Below are 17,604 nucleotides of genomic sequence, written 5' to 3' on the forward strand. Positions count from 1 at the left end.
CAGACAGAGGCATTTCATGCTTCACCATGGAACTTAACCAGAGATCCCAAACCCTGAAGTGTCTTTACTGCCACTCCCCTGATTTCTGCCTGGTGTCACCACTGACACCCAGAGCTGTGTTGGTCTATCAGGACATTGTTTCTCTATTTTTCTGAGCTTTCTTGTTTTGTAATGCTTGGATTGAGTATTCATTTCAATATCTCTGTAATATATTTTGTCCTGAGTTAGTGCTGCGTGCTCTTACCTGCATTGTAACATAGGGCTTAGAAATTCCAGAAGCCACAGTGGTATGGCTGTACACGAGCCTGTGCTCACAGAAGCTCATCAGAACTCACCACCTACACACCGAGGCAAAGAACTAAACTGAACATTTGGGCTCTGTGCTTGCAGTGTCTACTTAATGCCCAAACAACCACAGCTCCTTTCTCATGAATTAACATTTACAGAAACAATAGATGGGATCAGTGTAAATCAGAGTAGCAGAAGGAGGGGGGTTTGCAGCCACAGAAAACAGATTTTTTGAAGTTGGTCAAAGCTTGGGGTTGCTTCTGCTTTCGGGGGGTCTCAAACCAGATGAGGTCCCTTCCAATTAAACTTTCTCTGTGATTTTAAAAGATTCCAAGAGGTTGTAGCACCTAGTTTAGTAAGACAAAGAGAAGATAAGGGAATGAAGAAATTGAATGAGACATGGAGGAAATTAAAGAAAAGCTTCACCCTTTTTAAGACAATATGCAGACTTGATTTATTTCACATTTTATCTACAAAACGGACTGCTGCCCTTCAGGTAAAGTCAGTGAATCCAAGTGCTTCAGCTTTCATTTTTATGAAACTCCAAGAAATACGAAGATGTTTAACTAATGGAAATAGTTAAGCTAAATGCAGCTGATACCATGTCACAGAAACCAGGGTTTGACAGAAAAAAACTCAAGTACAAAATAATGTTTTATGCCGTAAGAGTTTTGGGGGGGAAAAAAAAATGTCCTGAGTTAAGCAGCAATAAAGAAAAAGAAAAAAAAAAAGCCAGTATGGCCAAAGACCAGGGATGCTGACCCAGTGTCGAATAAGAACAGCTATTAAACTGTTCCACAGAAGAAATGCCCAGTTTGATTTCTTCTGCTGCTGAGCCTCAAAGCTCACCAAATGGATCTGAATGAGGTTTACAGAAGTGTTGCCTTTCAGGCCCCTGCCTGCCTCAGCTCCTGATTGCAAGCCCTGCCTCTCTAAGCAATGCATTCAACTTTAATCCCACCGGCTGCTCCTGCCAAGAACAGAGATAAATGTAATTGACACCCCAAAGAGCAGAAAGGTGCTGCTCTCCTTAGCAGAGTGGGATTGGTTTTCTCTCCTAGAGGAATCCTGGTTAGAAGGAGAGAAGTGTTTTCTAATCCACATTCTGCGTTCTCACCCACATCCCTGCTCTGAAGAATTTCTTATATAGAGGCAAACAGTACAGTGAGAGGTTCCAGAAGACTGGCACGCTGGGTGCATGGCAGCCTGCTGTCAAGGTCACTCTCACGGACAATGGGACAAGGAATTAGCACTAAAGCCACTCATCATCTCGACTGAGGACTGAAATCAGGCCTGTCAACACCCCTGCTGGCACCTTAATCACCAGATTACTGGATATTTAGGCTGCTCCAAAATGAGATCACAGCTCAGAGTTGCTGCTGGGTCAGTCTGTTGGAGTAAGGACTATTGCATTTGGGCTGATATTTTAGGTGAGGGATCTTTGGATGCTGTGCATAACCACTGAATTGGTGCTTAAACAGCAAGCCAGGCTGCAGTACACAGCCTCTACATATTCTTCATGGGTAGAGCAGGTGTTTTTTCTAACTCCAGCACATGGAGTTTGCTGGGTTGTTGAGCATTTGCAGGCAATAGCTGCGGTGAAGGCACGTTAGATTTGACCCCTCTGGGAAGTGCCACGGCTACCGTGGGTTTGTTACAGTGTTTGGGATTTCTGAACACCCTGCTGGCTGATTAGGACTGAATGGTGGGACCAGAAACACCTGACAGGTGTCCAACATGTCCTTAACTTCTGCCCCAAAAGGCTGTATCCTTGGGACCCTGAAGACCTGATTGCTCTGCCTTAGTTGTCAAGCCCCATTGGAGGTTGCAGCAATATTGTAGTGACATTACAGCTGCTATTAAATCACAGACTGTAAATTCAAGTGTCTTAAAAAAATAATTTCATGGCAGTGAGTGTTACAACAGTGCACTTGGCAGAGTTTGAATTTACTATGAATATTATTTTCTGTTCTAACAGGGATAATTCTAAGGTGAATTTAAACAGTTCTCTAATAGTGGTTCCACTGAGTGTAACTTATCTGGACAAAGCCTTTTTCAGTGTTGGAATTCATACAGTTCATTGGTTGATGAGATATTAATCTTATCAGGGGTGTCTTGACATCAGTGGCATCTTGCAACCATGCCCCATAAAGAGAGTACATTGCCCAACCTTTGTAGATCTGCTCTGTGATATTAGTGAAGATAATGACTGGCAAATGAGCCAATATTTTCTTTTCTCAATGCTGCCCTAAGTGTGGCCAATAGCAGAGGCTTAAGGAAGCAGAGTGTAAGAAACAAAGGCAGGGTGTTGCTCTCCTTGCTACCCAACTTCTCTCTTCCAGTGCTACTCACATGCCATCAATAAATTTTCTGGAAACTGCAAATGGCACTAAGGTTGATGGCTCCAAATCAATGTCAAATATTTGTTGGAACTGCAGTAGCATCTTAAACCATGTGTGGACCCTGCTCTGTACAGCCACTGGCATAAAATAAAATGCCACATATGAGTTAATTACAGGTACTAATCCTGTTTGTGGGCCTTCACTATTTTGTTTTGCTCTTGCTGACTTGTGGGTCTCTTAAAGTAAATAAGTTACTTAGACGAAGATCCAGAGTTTCTGAGCATAGTCTTTTTCCTACTGCTACAACTATTTTACTAATTTTAAATTTCAAATCACATCCCAGGTTATATCATTCAATGGCTCACATGAGATTCTAGATAATAAATAAAGTAAATAAAGAAAAAAATCTCAGAATGGGTCCTGGGACTAAGAGCCAGAAGGTAAGCATACACCAGAGTGATCCTTTCTTCTTTGTGCTGCTATATCTGCTGCAGATTTTTAGGGACAGTTTCCAGGCCCTGGCCAGAGATGCTGGCAGAGCAACCCCTCCACAGGCACAATAGGAATCACTTAGCACAACCCTTGCTTTGTCATGATGTCGTTTCCTAAGGTAGGATTTGCATTTTCCCATCCTTCAACATGCTAACACATGGTTAACACACAACCAGGTGTCTTCAGCAGGGATCTTGTTCTTGTTCACCTTTGAAGCTGCAATTTGCCCTGAGTCTGAGGCTGTTTCTTACAGGCTGTTTGTGCTATGGCAGCCTGGAAACCTTGGTGAAGAATAACAAAACTCTGTTCTGTAGATAACTGTGTCAATTGAGTGTTGACAGTGCAGCTATGAGAGAAGATGTATTTTTTCCTTATCCATTCAATGATTCATACTCAAAATAAAGGAAAGTTTACATGATTCTCCCTTTCCATGTCTAGTGGGTTTTCTAAACACCTTCTCTGTCTCCACAGTCCAAAAAGTCAAAGGCACATCACAAATTATTTCAAGTCAAGTGTTTTTACAACTCCATTTGCTGTTGATGGCCAGTCTTCAGCTGTTCCTCATCCACCTACACACTTTTGTGCTTGAAATCCTTCCCTGCCCTACTTTCTGTTGCCTTTCCCCCTCTCTTTTTTTAATTACTTTTCTTTCTTGGCTTTTTATCTGCTTGCTTTTGCCATCTCGAGCTATCTTTCCAAGTTCAGAAAACAGAAAAACACAGAAAACTCTGCAAGAGATTTAACTTTGTCCTCACTACAACCAGGATCAGCAGCTCCTTGGGCCACCTGAGTAAAACCAAAATAAGTGTAACACTTTTTGAAATTGCTCTAGGGTGGAAAGCATGGGGCAATTAGAAGCAGCAATTAGTACAGGGCCGTGGAGAAGTAACTTTCCCGAGGACAAAGGAACAACTCGCTGAGCTATCCCAGCAGGCAGGGTTGGCACAGGCAGTGGCACTGCATGAGCAAACTGGAGGCCAGCAGTCACAATACACCTTGTCTCACCACGTCTGTCCCTGGGCTCAGCAGAACAAGCAGGAGTTTCTCTTCATCCACTTTTCATTCAACGCAGGCTACAAAAAATGAGTGAACCCAATTGCCTGCTCTCCAAAGGCACAAAGGTAACTTATCACTGTGATGTGGATCCACATCTTCAGGACCTGGCTTCACCCATCCCTCTCATCTGATCAAGGCCCACATAACTCTGTCCCAGTTCTTGCAGTTCTGCTATCCATCCTCGAGATGGGGATGGAGACCCCAGGCAACAGAACAGTGCCCTGCTCTCTCTTGTGCATCTTCCTTTGGTGAGGAGGGCCCTCACCCCTGATTGCTTCAGGCTTCTGATCTGCCCTTGTCACACCAAGTCAAAAAGAGTCTAATGCAACATCACCAAAAGGATAAACAATACAGTAACCACCAACGAACTCCAGACTTTTGAAACAGTGATTATGTCTGAAGAAGGGATTGCTCCACAGGTGAAAGCATGAAATGGCTTCCTTAGAACAGAGCAAGCATGAGAAATATATTAATAAGTCTGAAACTGCAAAATCAGAAAGCTCAAGAGAAAGTCTTTGGAGAAAACACCTTTGAGGTGGGATGTTCCGCTTATATGAAAGTATATTATTAAACTGATTAATAGAACATCAGGAAAAATTGTGAAGCAATCATCATGGGCAGTAAGAAGCTTGTAAAGTTTAGGTAGTTACCCAGAGGGAGAAATGATCACCCTTGTTTTTGGGAGCCAGGTGTGATTGTCTGTCATCTTGAGGATAAATAATGCAACTTATGTAAGAAAAGGGTAACTAAAACAGAAATAGAAGGGAGAGCTGACCATGAATTCAAAAGTATCAGAACTTGGGGTATATTATGTAGTTATAAAGCATAAGAAAAAAGTAGCTTCCAATATTTTGATGTGGAAAACTAATAAATAGAAAAAAGAGGCAAAGTGAAGTGTGAAATGAGCTGACATAAAAGGAAATAGCTGCAAGTAATGTTACTGTTGGATACATGATAATGAAAATTCACTGATAAAGTGAAGAAACACTTGTAACATAAATAATTAATGACTACTAATTAGAATTAATACTAAAAGAGCCTGTAGCTTAAATTGCTAGAAGTGAGAAGAAATTTTATTTTTATACAAATGTGCAGTTTTGTGTTTGGGAACAAATAGCACCACTATGTGCTAGAACCTCAGTTTGACATGACAGAAGAGGAACTCAAAATATACTCTTCAAAATCACACTTTTTGTGAACTGCTGGCATGAGGCAGCTATGCCAAAACAAATATAAGCCCAAGCTGCCATCGAGAGATCTGATTTCAGTAGAGATATGAAAATATTTTTTTGCCATGTAAGATCTCAGTGAACCTTTACCTGGAATATTGTATAAAATTACAAATTTAATCTGAAAAATATGCAAAGATGGGCACCTGGAATAGATAAGAGATTCTCTACACAAGAGAAAACTTGCAGATCACGGTTCTTCTAGCCCTGTAAAAGGAAAGCTGAAATGGGGTAAGATTGCTCCCTACAAATGTATCACTGCAGGAGTGGTTTGTTGGCTTAAAAGGCGGGTGCTGGCAGGGAAACAAAGGTGTGTATTGGCAAACGCGTTCAGTCTGAGAGCTGAAGGACAATTGAAAGGAGGTTAGAGGCAGCAAAGCACAGCTGTGTGAAAGATCACACATGGTCATTTTACAAAGGGGCTTCTGTGAGCCCCTGCCTGGGGCAGCTGAGCACCACGAGCCCATTCAGTTCCCTTTAATTCTCTGCTCCTCACAGAGATACCTGGCTATTATTTTTTTTCAGCCAGTCTGCTGAAAATAATTGAGCAATAACTTTTGCGTCTTCAATACCTCTGAAGGTTCTTTCAAGAAGTCTATTCTGTACAAAAGTTTTTCTTTATAAACTGTTTTATTTTAGTCACATGACCCAGAGAGCCCCATTTTTTTTAATGCATTAATGAGCCAAGCCTCACATGATCAAGTTATAACTAAACCTCCATCATTCCTCTGAAGGATCCCTTCCCCCTGCAGCACTCCTGATGGATGTCAGCCTTTCCTAGCAACTGTTTCTATCACCCACACATTTATCAATATACTCAGTGTACTAAACTATAATTAAGTGTATTGATATGCCAAAAGGCAATGAAAAAGAAAGGAGGAAATATCAAACATAAATATCATTCATATTAAGCTGGCAGGGCTTGGCACAGTGGCCAGTACAGTTAAGAGGTGTTTTAATTCATTTTTTCAAAATAAGAAGAATGAAATGAAGTTTCATATTCAGATCTCGTGGCGGGCATTTCTGCTGCCTGTAAGTGACGTGGCAAGGATGCAAAAGTAGAAATAATGTTTGTGTTTAGTCATGCAGGAAAAGATAACAATCAGCCAACAGGAAACTTGTAAAGTTCAACAAAAGGCATGCAAAGCCCTGCACTGGGGTGGAAAACCCCAATGCCCCAGTACAGACTGGGGACAGAGCAGCTTTGTGGAGAGGCCCTGGGGATGCAGGTGCCAGCACACTGACTGTGAGCTGTGTGGGTAAGTCCCTGGGCAAGGGACAGCAGAGACACACTCTTCTCAGCAGTGTCCAGTGATAGGATAGTAGGCTACAAACAGAAATATGGAATTTCCACTTAAACAAAAGAAAACCCTTTTTTTATTATTGCAAAGGAGGTCAAACGCTGGCACAGGCTGCCCAGAGTGGGTGTAGAGTTTCTGTTCTTGGATGCTCAATGCCCAGCTGGATGCAGCTCTGATGAACCTGCAGAGAGGGTGGGCTAGACAAGCTGCAGAGGTCCATTCCATTCTGATTCAGTAATTTTTACTGAATATACATCATAATCCTAACAGCCATTCCCAAACTCTAAAGAATTAGCACATTATGATGGAAAGCATGGAAAAGGTAGCAGAATGCATTCAATTGCAAACAATGTATTTGTTACCCATCCTGTTTGTACACTGATATCTAACAAGCAGTATATTCAGGGTAGAATTTAAAACCCACTCAGATCACTAAATAAATATCCTCAATCAGTTAATTCATTAGTAAAAGACAAAAGAGTCACTTGACAAAAAACTGTATCAACTCTTTGGAGAGTAAAATCACAAATTTTCTCTCGTGAGGTGTTTGCCCTGTTTTGAATCCAAAGATATCTTTAAATGCACCAACTAGCTTTATTCCACAGCTAAAAATAAGTTCCTGCACTTTTCCTAAACTGGTTGAACTAGTTTTGGTCAGACCCTTATCTTTGAACCATAGTGCCTCAAATTAGAAAACAAACAAGCTTTAACTGTGTTAGTTACTGTTCACACAGAAGCAGGTTCTGAGCTCCTGTAGGATGGTTCCTTTCTCACTGCATCCTGTACAGCAGTAAGTTTGCAAATTCCAGCCTATATTACTGTGCAACATGGAGACAAGAGCTGCTAATGCTCATTGCATCACAAATGCATCCTTTATTAACCCCTTCTGTCCATGTGGCTGTTAGCCCCTTCCAGCGTGAGCACAGATGAAATATTACAGGAGTCTCAGCTCGCCGAACAGAACCTGCCTGTGCCCTTTCTTCTGGCAGCACAGAAAGTGACATTTCTCTCGGCTAATCTTTTAATTAAATGGGTTGCATTTAGCAAGGAATTGAAGTGAGCATCCCTGTGGCCTTCACAAGTAGCTAGGCCGGGGTAAAAATGTGCCTTGGTTTATGCAAAACACTTCATGGTGTGCCCACAGGCGACTGAAACAAAGAAACACAACTGCAGTTTGCATAAAAGCAGCTCTGTTCCTGAGGTATACAGTGTATGCATAGGCACCTAGTGTATATATTTGTAAAAAGTGAAGTTATGCACAGAAAAACCAAGTTTCCACATGAACACTGTGCCCTGTAGTGCAGCTCTAAGTCCTGCTGATACTTGGTGGCTTGTGTCTGGTGCTCAGCCTCTCACACCTCTGTCAGTGTCCAAGGAAGGAGATTGGGGAACTTTGTCCAGGTAGGGGGTGCAAAATTAAACATTTCTATGAGCTGTCAATAAAGGACGCAAAATTGTTACAATTGTTGGCCTTGCTTAAAATTGGAGAGATATAATGAAGCAGTCTGCAAAGCTCCAAAAGGTTCCTGTGAATGAAGCAACTTGCTGGCATTGGGTAGAGAAGTGGGTCAATTTAAAGATACAATCCAAATCTCTTTTTTCCCCCCGACAGTGAGCATTTAGGGGTTTGTCTCACTCTCATGGGTAACAAACCAAGATTTTGCCTTGCAAGCACTTGCAGTTATTTACCTATGGAATCCCACAACCTTATGTCACGCTATCTCTGTGCTGGGTAAGAGAGTTTCAAATAGGGTTGGGTTGGGTTTTTTTTTAATAATTTATTCAGTGTTCCCAGACTAGGCCACATTGGTGTTGATATCTTCTCTTTCCTGCAATGAAAAATTCACAATGCTACCTTGAATAACCAGTTTGGTAGGTTCTTTGAGAAGTAACCATATGTTACTACATTAAAATGCAAATGCATCATGATACAATGTCACTGTGACATTTTCCTGATGATAAATAATTTAGGAGAGATAAATTAATTGTGACTTTAAAAGAGTAATCTTGAAAAAAAATCTGATTTTCTTTATTATTATTGTTATTAATAATATTAATAATAATTTATACTGAGAACATCAGTTAATCCACTGTCATTGCATTATAATTTATTAATGGACTACAATGATCAGAGGATATAGTATTTATTAGAGACAAATTTTAAACCACCACCATTTTTAGCTGTTTTCAAAAACCAGACTGGACAAATGACACTGTTGTTCCCACACTGAAATATTGCTTGGATATTCCCCATGACTTTCATTTGGGGTCACAGACACATTTTACTGAGTGACTTCTGTAAAATGTACCTAAATTTAACTGCTGTAGTAATCTGAGAAACTTTAATTTACATATTCCAACTAGAGGTTTTTTTTTTAAATTTTTTTCTTAAGAGTTCATGTGCACGGACTGCAATTCTGTGCCTGTGCTGCAATGGACTCATCTTTTCTTGGTAATCTGAAATGGAAAAGCCTCATCCCACAGTCTGTAGGGCCGCCTACCCCATGTGAGGGTTTCCATACAACAAAAAAGGAACCCTTGGTGTGTAGCAGGGTACAATGAAATGGTAAAACTTTTCATCAGGACTGTGGGAGATTCAGACTCTAATCTCTGTCTGCCTGAGTGAGTTTTCCAGTGACTGAATGATTGGATGATGTCCCAGCTTCAGTGAGCAGGTGTTTTCCAAGGGACAGTCTGTGAAAAACTGTCCACTGGACAGTTGTGATGAGGAGTTTGCAGTTATGTGATTCTAAATACTCTGTCAAGAAGTACCTAGGTACCAGGAGTAACTACTCCGGAGTGAAAAAATCATGAGAATACATATTTAAAAATAAGTATAAGATAATCACTGGGCTGCTGTGGAGGATGTGAACAGAGCTCTCGTTCTCATGGCCCTCAAATCATTCTGAAAAACCAACCTGCCCTTGCATAAGCCAAGACTGTGCTTGCAACAATTCTCATATAATACCTTATTTGTACAGTAATCTGGATAGCACAGGTTACACAAGTTTATAAAGGGTGTTTCCTAATTTTAAATGCCTCTTCTTTTTTTTTTTTTTTGTTTTTTTTTTTTTGTTGTTCAGCTGATGCATGTCCATCTATGCAATATTTAGTTGTGAAACCAATGGCATATGGTGGCAGGGCATGGCATCATGGCAGCACAGCACCAGAACATCACGTTGCACTGTTTGGTAACAAACAGTGAGGCAAGTGGAGCGCAGTGACTTTTGCACACAAATACGGCGCCTATCAATGGCAATCTGATAATCCCAAAATTGAGCTCAGCGCTTTGGGGGTTGCAGTGGCAGTGCGGGCTTGGTGGCTGGGCTTGGTGTTCTCAAAGGCCTCTCCCAGCCTTGGTGGTTCCACTACTCCACAGTTCCTCGATTCTCGGCCAGTGGCACGGGGTCGTGCCGCCTTTGCCCCGCGGGCTCCGGCAGCCCCGAGTGCTCTGACCCTCTGTGAGTGTGTGTGTGTGTGTGTGTGTGTGTGAGTGTGTGACCCTCTGTGTGCACTGTCTGTCCCTCTGTGAGTGCGCATGTCTGTGTCTGTGTGTGTGACCCTCTGTGTGTGTCTGTCTGTGTGTGTGACCCCCGGTGTGTGCCTGTGTGTGTCTGTGTCTGTGTGTGTGACCCTCTGTGTGTGTCTGTGCGTGTCTGTGTGTGTGACGCTGGGTGTGTGTCCGTGTGTCTATCTATGTATGTGACCCTCGGTGCGTGCGGCTGCGTGTGGGTGTGAGGGGGGAGCGCGCGGCCCCCCGCGCGCGGCGCCGCTGGGGGCGGGGCCAAAGGCGCTCGCCAATCCGCGCCCTCCCTGTCCCGCGAGCGGCGGCGCGAGCGGCCAATGGGCGCGCGGGGAGCGCGCGCGCAGCGGCCAACGGGAGCGGCCGTGCGGTGCCGCCGTGCGGGACCCTCGGGGCGGCGAGCGCCGGGCGGGCACAGCCGGGGCCGGGCAGCGCCGGGGCCGGGCAGCGCCGGGGCCGCGCCGCCACCGCCCGCAGCAGGTACCGGCAGCCGCGCCCCGCGCCCGGCCGCGCCGACCCCGCCCGCGGACCGGGAGGGGGATCTTGGGGGAGGGGGCGGCCGCGCCTTTCGGGCAAGGAGGGAGGGATGGATGGATAGGTGGATGGATGGGGGGCGCCGCGGAGCTCCGGGGCGCGTCGTGGTGGCGGCCGGGCCGGCGGAGCGCGGCGGCCGCGGTCGATGCTCAGCGAAGCGGGGAGCGTGAGCGAGGCCGAAAGCCCCCGCTCCGCCCGCCGCAGGGCCCGGGCCTGGGTACCACTATCCGCCCCGGCCCTGCCTGCCCGGCGCTCCCGCTGGCCGCGGCCGCAGCGCCCGGCGGCTCCCCTCGGACACAGCCCGTGCCGCGGGGCCGGCGCACGGAATGGGCTCGCAGGGAAGGCCACGGGTTCCTCTGGCTTTCGGAGCGTGCGGGGAGAGCCGGGATGGGCCGTGCCCCAGCCCCGGCCCCGCGGTCCGTGCGCCCCGAGCGCTCCCTCCATCGGGAACAGCGGAGCCCTTCCTCCGGCCGGGCCCCGGGCGAGGCTCGCCGTCCTCCTCGGAGCGGGAACCGCCCGGTCCTCCAGAGCGCTTCCCTGAGTGAAGTTTAATGTGTAGCTGAGTGCAGGGATACAGTGGTTGGGAGCGAGCTTGTAATCGAAACCAGCTTGATTCCCATGAAAATAGAAACCTTTAATTTCATTTAACCTACTTCAAGGCTCTAGCAACTGGAGCTTTTTTTTTTTTTAAATATTTTAATAACTCTTTCGGTAATAATTAAGAAGTGGAGCATGTAGGAGTTTTACTATCTGTGACATCCATCTGTACTGGAGCAGGCCAGTATTTCTTGATCCCCAATTTTTTTTTCACGTCTGCGCTTCTTAAATGAGATACCATTATTTCAGCAATTTGGAAATTATATACTAGGTAAATGGTAGATTTCTAGGATCTTCAGCTTCTCTACCCTGCTTTTCACTCTCCACTCATATATCGGTGCCTTAAAAGTCAGCCATTTCCCCATCAAAAACCTATAGATGGATAGGAAAGATTAATTTTATGGGTTATGTTTTTATGGTTTTTTTTTTAACCTCTACCTATTGCGGAGCTATAAAGTAATGACAGATCTAGATCTCTCTCTACATTTTTTACTGCAAGTACTTGGTCTTTATTGCTGGGCTGTAGGTATAGTGAAGCTGTACTAGACACAATTTTAACAATGAAAGCGCGTTGGGGGAGTTGTTCTAAATTAAGCGTGGCTGTAAGTTTTGGACAGGATAAATGTTTTTTTTTTTTTTCTTATAGTTCCAGAATAACCCAGCCTGTCCATATCTTAGTTGTTAGCAGCTGATACTTGTTGATAAAATTTAACATTGAAGCAAAACTGTAGCCATCCATACCAAAAGGCCAAACTGAATCTCCTTCTGGCTGCTACAAAGTGAAGAGTTCACTGTCCTCTTCCTGTTTTCAGTTCTAGCTCTTGGAGGAGCTCCCAGTTCCTCACAAGGGTTATTGTTTCCGGTGCTAGGAAGGGGATGCACCACAAACTAAAATGGTTATACAGCCATGTGGAAGGTTGGAGTGAGTGAAGAAGGTCCTGGGTGTTGTTGGAGACATGAATTGTTGCAGTGACTTCAGGCTTGGTTGGCTTCTTCAGCCGGAAGTTGTGTCTGTTTGGTTTTTTGTCACAAAATATTCGGTGTTTGAGCGTGTTCCGTGTAGTTTGCTTGCTGCTTGTCCACAGGAAGCGGAGCTGCTGAGTGGCAAGCTAAAAATTCTGAAAAGGAGCCAATATCAGCAAGAGTTGTGCTTGGCTAGTTTGGTAGGTGCTGTGGAGCACTTGCATTATGTAAACATTCGAGTATTCAGGGCTTTTTTTGTTTGGTTGTTGGGGTTTTTTTTGGTCTTCTGAGTGTTTTGTAGTGAGCACTGTGTTTCTGTTGAGCTCTGTCCTGTAGTGGGGACCCCAGAGATGTCACCTGTCCCTTTGTGCCCTCGCTGTGGTGACAAAGGCCGTGCTTTTAGCAGATGTTGGTGTCGGCATCTGTGTGCGCACAGGACCTCACACCTTTCTGCGCCATTGTTCAGCCTGATGTTTGTAAATTTGTAGAGCTCCTTGTGCAAGAGGCTTAATTGATAGGACAGGACATCCATTACCATAAATAGGAGTTAAGATTGGAGCTCTTGGCGCCACACAGGATCAGTATCTGCCATCCTGAACAGGAGGAGGAGGGAGGCTGCCAGCATCCTGTTTGGAAGACAGGTAGGCAATCTCTTGGTACAACTTGCTTTGAGTGTCTAAGTCACTTTTAAAGGGAAGAAAATGGTGGAAATGGGCTTTTATTTTTTTTTGTTGTTGTTGTTTGTTCCACATGTATTGGAACAAAGGAAAGGTAAACTAGTGTGGTTTTTTTTCCTTTAGAAGGCGATTATGTTTCAAATATGACTTGGTAGAGCACTTGTCAGATAAATGAGTAATTTTTAGGTTTCAAAAGAGTTATTGTGAATTTCTGCAGGAGCATAATAGAAGAGAAAATACCATTTAATTGTAAGAGATTTGGAAAAGCATGGGAGGAATCTGGAAGTGTTGTTTCCTAGGACTTTAAATTCAACGTGTAATGTCTATTGTAAAACATGATTCAGGCCCTCTGTGTAATTTAAAACATGAGAAGAATAAGAGCTGGGCTTTTTGTTCTTGATTAAGTATTCCAATTGTAATTGCTCTGTGAATAATAAGTTTGAACAGAACGTAATTGCAGGTGCAGGTTTTGGGTAGTTATCCTTGTCTTGTCTGATCAATATATGAAAAGGTGGATCTGGGTTTTAATTACCAAGATTAAGGAGTTAACCCTGAAACAAAGTAGAGACTGTGAGTCTCTTATCACTGAAACTTGACAAACTGCTGAGCACTTGAATGTTGTGTGTTCCCCCACCCCCTTGTATTTGCTGGATTTTTGGCTTTCCCCTCCCAGCAAAGTGACAGTATCACAGTGGTAGCTGCAGCAACATTCCTGCTGCTGCTAAAGGTTTCCCCAGTGGGAATCAGGGCTGGATATCAGGTGGATGTATTCCACCTTCAGGTTCCTCTGAAGGCTGAAGTGATGCCTGTGGCCTGTTTTCCTAAGGCAGTAAAAACTGAGTGATGGAGAGTCAGCTGTGAGTGCTGCTCTGCCCATTGTGTTGTAGATGTGTCCTTCAGACAGGCTCTGTTCTCCTGTAGGGGTTAACTCGAGAGTAATGATGTATGCAAAGTCAGAGCCATGATTTATGCAACTACTCTGATAAACAGTGAGGCTTTATCTTGAAATCCTTTTCATAACCAAAAGTGCAAATGATATTCTAATGCAGATTTCCAATTAAATTAGATAAAATGATCTGGAACTCAGCTTCTGTTCACCAAATCTTGAATTTGCCTGTCTCTTGACTTCCTGTAATTTGTTTAAAATTCTCCCTGCATGTGTGTTAAACATGTTTTCACATTAACTGGTGATGGAGTACAGTTAATGTTCTTATGTGGGATATGCTTTCCTGGAATAGCTTAATTTCTGACCTGATCTCTGCCTTCTGTGCAATTTTGAGAAGTGAGTTTAACTATGCCAGAAGAGACTTTTTTTTCCCCCTCTTCACTGTGCACTTGATGACTAGACTCAAACAGTAAACAATTTAGAAAAATGTCAACTTATAACCTAATTATAAAGGGATTGTAAAAACCTCCTACTTTGTTCCAATTAATTTTTGGAGGAGGGACTGTCTGTAAAAGAAACATATTTACCGCAAAGCAAGGGACTTCCCTAGTATGTACTTTGTGAACAGATTACTTACTAAGAAGTAATTACAAAGTCATCTGGTACAGAATCCCTCTGAGTATAGGCACAAGTAAGTGGAAATTTGTAGTAAAACCAGAACTTTGGCTGAAGGAAGGTGTGTGATCACATGCTTGAGAAATATCTGTGTAACCACAGGCATTGAATAGCTCTGACAGAGTTCTGCTGAGATCAACTCAACAGTGGCCCACATTAAAATCAGGTTCTGCTCTGTAAGAGTAAAGGATTAAAAGAGGTTAAACACTCCATGGCTGTGAGCACAGCCCTCACTTGAGAGTATCTCATTTCACAAGGGTGTCTTTGGTGAAGTAGTTGATGAGTTGGGCTGAATTCTGCTGGTGAGTTTTTGGGTGGCCATGGGTTGGTCCCAATTCACCACCTTCCCAAAGCAATTGAGTGAATGCTGTACTTGGGCTTTGTCATTGTCATCTAAAAGAAAGTGACAGAACTACTTCTGTGTTTGCTATCAACGTGAATTTTGATATTAATGTTCTGTAGTGCTGTTCAAGAGATCATATGCAGTATTAGCTAAGTCTCACCTAATTCAATTTAATAATGCTCCTTCCCTTGCATGCATGTGCTGCCAGAGGTAGCAATGTATCCAGGAGGAATGTAGCTCGAGGAGCACACATTCTAGGGCATGCTTTCAGTATCTAGCATATTTCAGTGGTTAAGAATAGTGAGGAGAACTGTTTGAAAAGCAAGTCTACTTTATTTTTGTACACAGAGCTATACACTCAGCTATGTAAACTTTGACCTAACTAGATTGGTTACTCGAACTGGTATTGTGTTTCATCAGATAAATGATTTAAAGAGGACAAATCTTTTCATTGGCAGTTGGGAAGTTTCTTTCTAGTCTTCAATCCTGAAGATGTTCAACTAGTTTGAAATGCCTTATTATTTTTCAGAAATTCTCTTAAATCACTGAGTGTCAGCCACAAGTTTGCCATAGAGTTTTGGGATTTCTGGTGGCGTTTATCCATGCTGCAGTTTTGGGCCTGGTCCTTCAGATTGATTTAGTTTTGTTGTATTTCACATGTAGAGAACACAGTATTACCCTGAATCCATCCCCATTATTGTGTGGAAAGTGTGTAGTGAGACACTTGAGCTCTGGCATATTACCCAAAGACTGGCTAGTTGATGTTGGATTAGTGGGCCTATTTTGGTAATTCTTCCAAACTTAGTTGTTCTAATTAGCTTTCAAGCCTGCCAGTATGTTTTCCAGCTCCTAGAGGTGTGTTACATTTTCTTGGTCCCTGGCTTACAGCTAGTAAAGAAAATGAACTTGCAGAGAGTAGATAAGAATGCTGGTGAAATCTAAAACATGGATAAATCTGTCCTTCTGCTAGCTGAGGGAAGAATCCCACATCTTCCATGTGATTGGGAAGTTTGGAATAGGTGTGCTTTAAGGTTAACTTGCACCCAAAGCAGTTTACAGTCTCTACTCATCCTTTAAAGCAGTATCTTTCACAGATAAGGTTTCCCAATGGCTATAACCTTGGACCACAAAGACAAACAGACTGGATCCTTTGGAGATATGCTGCCTGGGTATTGGCCACATAGGGTAGGTCATTGGCCCTTGTGGTGCTTGAAAATGTGGGCATTCTGCTGATAGCATTCATTGATTTGCCTTTGTGGCAACAAGGCACAGATGAACTGAGACATGATGATATGATATAATATGACATGACCCAGACTTGTCTTTCTGGCAGTAACCTTGTTTAGATGAGTTAAATATTACTTCTTTTGTTGCCCGAGTCTCTCCAATCTTTCCAGTTCCCAGAGTTTTATTTTTTTTGGCTTGTGATGGTGTCCTTGTAATGTGGCAATTGGAGCTCTGTATGAGGGACTTCTGTAATGATTTTTGTCTGGTGTGGGTGCAGTGGGGAGTGTGTGTGGTATTTAAACACACTTGGTGCACTCAGATTTGATGTCTGGGCAAATTTCATCTTCTGAATATACCTAAACAGAATACTTCTACCACCTTACTTTTTCTTCTTTTTACTCCTGCTAGTGTTGGGCTCAAGCTGTCAGAGGGAAGGGGCAAATTGATTTGTTGGGCTGTGTTTTTGCAGAACTTTGTGTTTTGTTGCTGATGTTTGAGATGTTGGGAAATGCACATTTTCCATTTCCTGTGAGCAATAATCTTGATAGGATTGAATTTGGAGGGAGCATGCTGTTGACCTAATGTTTGTCAGTGATAAACCAGAAGACAGAGCATTTAATCTCTAACAAGGACACACATGCACACTGTCTGGCTGCTGGATTTAGCATTTAAACATTCAGTGGAACTGCAGCAGGCTTTCCTGGCACTTGGAAAGCATATCTTTAAACATCTTGATCTGTGTTTGGACAAATCTGGGAACTGATCATTTTCCTGTTAAAAACAGAATTGTCCTTGTTTTGAGAGTCAGAGCCCTCTGAAGCTGGGAGTTAAATATTGCTGCAGTAGCTCTGGAGGCAAACAGAGCTGCTGTTGTTTGCTCCATAAAAGCACTTGCTCAGCCTTGGACATGAGAATTTTTTGCAAGATGGGGAATGTTGGCTAGGATCCTGGAGTGTTGGTTTGCTGGTGGCTTTTCTTTTTTTTTTTTTCCTGAAGTGCCTATGAACTCTTCACTTATCAGAGGGCAGCATCCTTCACACAAGCATATCTACAAAGTGTCACCGTGGGCTTAGCCCTGAACCTGGCAGTTCAGAAGGATCCCAGCAGCAGCTTCAAGTAATATTCCTCTAGCAAAGGCTGTTTATACCTCAGGGTAATGTGGGGATTTTGAGCATTTCTGTTCTAGAGTGAGAATTCTTTACAGAGCTCTTATTAAGCCTTTCAACTATCAAATTTCTTTTTTCTAGACTTTTATTGCTTATTGGCTCAAAAAGGTGTTTATAATACAGGGTTTTAGATATCCCACAGTGTGGATTAGACAGTTTTATGTTTGGTAGGAATTCTCTGTGTGTGTTTGAAGAGGTAGGTGTTAACAGGTGATTGGGTAACTGGTGACAATATGTATTGCTTGTTAACAGCTATTGTAAACAAACAAACCTGTTTGCTCTAAACCAGATAGATAAAGTGATTG

At 43.2% G+C, this 17,604-nt stretch overlaps 1 protein-coding gene across 1 annotated transcript in view; it reads left to right on the plus strand.

Annotated features, from left to right (window-relative positions):
- Positions 1-10,659: 10,659 nt before the first annotated feature.
- FAR1 (fatty acyl-CoA reductase 1) overlaps positions 10,660-17,604 on the plus strand; it is a 33,706-nt gene continuing 26,761 nt past the window's right edge. The window contains exon 1 of the mRNA XM_054283643.1: positions 10,660-10,711. The gene's annotated coding sequence lies outside the window, so the exon portion shown is untranslated. The remainder of the gene's footprint in view (positions 10,712-17,604) is intronic.

The sequence above is a fragment of the Melozone crissalis genome, unplaced genomic scaffold (genome assembly GCF_028551555.1).
Source record: "Melozone crissalis strain CALT ecotype California unplaced genomic scaffold, PUWL_Pcris_2 ptg000038l_1, whole genome shotgun sequence".
In the NCBI taxonomy this organism is placed as follows: Eukaryota; Metazoa; Chordata; class Aves; order Passeriformes; family Passerellidae; genus Melozone; species Melozone crissalis.